This window comes from Pristiophorus japonicus, chromosome 4 (genome assembly GCF_044704955.1).
Source record: "Pristiophorus japonicus isolate sPriJap1 chromosome 4, sPriJap1.hap1, whole genome shotgun sequence".
Lineage (NCBI taxonomy): Eukaryota > Metazoa > Chordata > Chondrichthyes > Pristiophoridae > Pristiophorus > Pristiophorus japonicus.
Window position 1 is genome coordinate 249,432,845 of NC_091980.1, and position 4,648 is coordinate 249,437,492.

Consider the following 4,648-nt stretch of genomic DNA (forward strand, 5'->3'; position numbering starts at 1 on the left):
TTCCGGAATCTCAGTCTACGCGGGCATTGATCATCACTCATTTGATGGTGGAAGACCCTTCCGCAATATGGCCTCTCGCCCCCACTTCTGTGTGGCCGCCTTGCTATGAGAGGTAGCTCATTGGCTGTTTCCTGCTGCTGTTCTGCCTCCTCCAACTCTGCAGGCTGCTGCTGACCAGCATCTGGCTCCTCTGCAGGCTGCCTTCTGGCTGCTCGCCCATTATCTGGGGGGGGTCGGCGTACCTGACTCTTCTCCTTTGGGGACGCCATTTATGAGGGCCTTTGTGTAGCACCTCTCTTGCTTGCCCTCTGTGGCCATCTCCTTGGCCCTCTCCATGCTGTGCCACAATGATGCCTGTGGCCCTTGCCCGCTGCCTCTGCAGTTGTTGCCCCGGCGCCAGCTTCTCCTCCGTGCCTCGGCGGCACACACAATGCGCAGGAGGCATTGGCCTGCAAGCACTGCCCCCATCTCAAAGGCCTCCACAAGCGCATCCTCCTCGAAGTGACCTCCCTGTTCTGCAGGTGGAAGGCGCCCCCAGCACTCGCAAAGCAGTGCGCACTCTAGCCTTGCACTGCTAGTCAAACAACACAAAAAGGTCACCGACACTAAAACCAATCAAATCACCAACCCTTTAAGGCACTCCGGCAATGTGCATCAGCAACTGTGCACCACCCAAAAAAAACAACTCTTGGCACCGCCGAGCGGTCGGACCATTTTTGAAGGGCAATGGGGCTTCCGGCCCGGGACCTCGGCAGTGCACGCAGTGGTAATGCACTTAGGAGTGCTATTCATCACCGCCGCGGAGGTGCGGGGGAAGAGGTGTGGTGCTGACAGGGCAATAGTGGTGTCTGCGGCCATTTAACGAGAACTCAGCGGCCACTGCACTCTGCAGCATGGCCGCTGATTTGAGATGCTAACTGGCCTTAACGAGGGGCAATTTCGGCCCCAGCTTGTCTTATTCGATAATTATAGGTCCGTCATTTAATAAGGGGATTCACATACTTTCTGATCTTAAAACCGTTTTATATAAAAATGTAAATTTGAAAGCAGCACGAACCTAACAAAAAGGGACATCCCCTGCATTGCAACCTCTTTTCTAATCTTAGTAACAATGGGCCCAATTTTGGCCATGACTTGCTCCAATTATTTTTGAAATAAGTTGTTTTTTCTGGCGTAAGTTGAAAAACATCATTTTCCTCAATAAACTTGCTCCAGGGTAACTTAGTTAGGTACAATTCTTTTTAATTCGTTTTTTTTCAAAAGGGCACATTCCCAGCCACTTATGCCAGTTTTGGCTATTTATGCCACTTTGGCCAGCTAAAACTTACTCCAAATCGACTTCAGTCAGCGTATGTGGCCAGCTCTGATAAACATTGTGGGCAGTGAAGCAAGCAGCGCACATTAGTACATTGGCGGACATTAGGGCAGGGATAGGGGAGGGAAGGGAACCAGGGAGGACCTGAAACAATACAACCAAGCACCAAACATTGCTAGGAAAAACATAAACAAATAACATGCTGATAGAAATCAAGTAAATCCTGCTTTAATCTTTGAAGTCAGCCTGGGAAGGCAGCGGGCTGACCTGTGCGTGAGGCCATTCAGCCTGGGATAGGGGCGGCAAGATGCGCACCAGGAGTCCAGTCGTCCAGGGCTAGGGGCGGCTGCAAATGAATGGGGGGAGTTGCGGAAGCAGAGCAATGGAATGCGGCATCGGTGTGGGGGGGTGGGGGGGGAGGTGGGGGTAGTGAGATGCTGGCCTCGACATCACCGGCGGGGGTGGCCTGTGAAGCACAGCGATCGAACGTGGCATCGGTGGGGGGGGGGGGGGGGGGAGGGGGGAAGAGAGAGAGAGAGAGAGAGAGAGCTGCTGGCCTCTATATCGACGGGGAGGCTGTGTGGGGGTGGGAGGTGAGGGGGGTGGGGGGGGAGAAGAGGGAGGCAGGTCACAAGACCCAGGGTGGGGGGAAGGTCACAAGAACCAAGGGGGGAGGGGGAGAGGAGAGGACAAAGGACCTTTGGGTGTGATCCATCTGGAGAGAGAAAGAAAACTGCAAACCTGTGTTGTGCTGCCTGCTTTGACCTTCTTTGAAAGTTTAACTTTAAGTATGGGGGCAATACTCACAATGCCATACCTTTAGCGAGCGTTCTGCATCATTGTGCTACATAGGAGACAATTGATTCGAGCTCATCACATCAGGAACATCAGAGCCCATAGGCTGCTGGGCAGGAGGACATACCCAGCTCGGCAATTTCGAGTGGGGCGTTCATACCTGCACCTGAGTGACGCAGAGTGTGTCAGAAGGCTGTGTTTCCACACAGAAGTTGTCCGTGAGATCTGTGACTTGCTGAGACCAGACTTACAGCTGAGAAGCAGCAGGTGGACTGCTTTGTCAGTTGAAGTGAAGGTTACAGCTACACTTTCATTCTATGCCTCCGGATCGTTTCAACATACACTGGAGATGGGTATGCCATCTCTCAACATGCAATACATGTCTCCACTCACCAGGTCATGGCTGCACGGTATGCACGGAGGAATGACTTCATCAAGTTCCCAATGACCGCCCAAGCAATGTATGAGCGGGTTGTGGCGTTCTCAAGGATTGCTGCCTTCCCAAAAGGTACAGGGCTGCATTGATTGTATCCATGTCGCCTTGCGAGCACCTTTGGAGGATGCCGAGATGTACAGGAATAGAAAAGGCTTCCACTCCATTAATGTGCAGCTCGTGCGTGACGACATGCATCACATCATGTCAGTCAATGCAAGATATACCCTGGCAGCACCCATGATGCGTTCATCCTACGCGACAGCTTTATATCTGAAATGTTTGAGCAGCAGCCAGAAGGAAAGAGATGGCTACTGGGAGACAAAGGGTACGGCCTCACCACCTGGCTCATGATGCCTCTACGCGTAATCCGGATGGAAGCTGACCGGGAATAAAACATGTCGCACATTGTGACACGCAGCATCATTGGGATGACCATTGGCATCTTGAAACAGCGTTTCCGATGCCTGGACCATTCCGGAGGCTACTTGCAATACCCCCCTGAGATTGTCGGTCAGTTCACTATTGTCTGCTGCATGCTGCATAACTTAGCCATCATGAGGCAGCAGCAGCTGGTAGTGGAAGAAGACCCACCTAAGGTGAGAATGGCTCATGATGATAATGTGGAAGATGCAGGTGGCGAGCAGGAGGATGATGATGAGGATGAGGAAACCATGCAAGTGCCTGAAGCCGGAGCAGGACATCGGAGGAGGGCGGGCCATCGTGCCCCCTTAATGATTGCTCGAGCCTTGCGCCAGCAGCTCATCCATGAACACTTTGCTGATGACTGAGGGCTCAGCAACAACTATTCTGCATGGACATGTTTATTTTTTGGAGCTGTTCCTAATCTTGTGTTGTGTTAATGGAACATTATTCAGTTTTAATGGAAAATATATTTTATTCAAAACTTTGCAATGTACTTAACTTTAGTGTAATAAAAATATTCTTGTATCAAACTTTACTCTTTAAGATCACTTAAACGTTAAGATCACTTATAAACTTGTAAAGTTACATAACTTACAAAAAAAATCCAATGTGAGAACATTTACACTCTAAGATCATTTAAACTTTTTCATTTATAAACGTGTAAAGTTACATAACTTACAAAAAACACCCAATGTGAGAACAATTAGAACAGTGAGTGAAGTGATATAAACAACAAAAACAAAAACAACAGCAGCAAAGAAAGGCTGCACCCATCTCTCAACTCTCTTGGTCTAAGGCCGCCCGCTGCACTTGGTCTTGGGATCTCCACGACCCCTACCCACAGGCGGTGGCACAGTGTTTCTGGGGTGCACACCAAGATTCTTCTTTCTAACATCTCAGCCACTGGGCACCTCTTAAGGGTGGAGGGCGTCAGCGTCACGTGGTAAGTTGGAGGGCCCAGGTAGCAAGTTGGAGGGCGCGGCCTTGGGCTGTTCAGAGCTTGGTGCAGGGAATGGAGTGGGAGTGACAGTTGATTGTGTCAATGGGCGCGGGATCTGGGCGTGTTTCCTTATTGCAGCAGCTAACTCATACATGCTGTCCCTCATGCACCCTGACAGTGTCTCGGCGGTCTGAAACATTCCCTCCCTCATGGCCTTGGTCATTGCAACTGTTGTCCTTTCCACTACCTCTGACATTCCATCCCTCCTGGCCACCATTCCCTCACTGATGTTAGTGGACATGGTTCCCATTTCCCGTGCCATTACTGTTACTTCTCCCGACAGTTCCACTACCTCCTCACTCACCCCAGTTATGGTGTCCAGGAGTGATTGGGTAAGGTCAACGCTCTCTCCACCCAATGCGATCATCTGAACCACATCTGTTGCATCCTGCATCTCAGGAGAGCGTGGTCCATGTCTCCTTCCCCTCCCCCTGGATCTGAATCACGGCATCCCACTGGGAGGCGCAGGCTGGGACGTTGGGACCCTGGGTGTTCCCTGCTGATTTGCACCAGCACCACCACTGCTGGGACCTGTAATCTCGGAAGGTGGGGCCTCGGGTGTGCAATGCTGCGGCACAACACCATCACCACCACTGGGACCTGCAACCTCGGACAGTGGGAAACCATAGAATGTCGAACCACTAATCACGGAAGAGCCTGGCAAGTGAGATATGTTGAC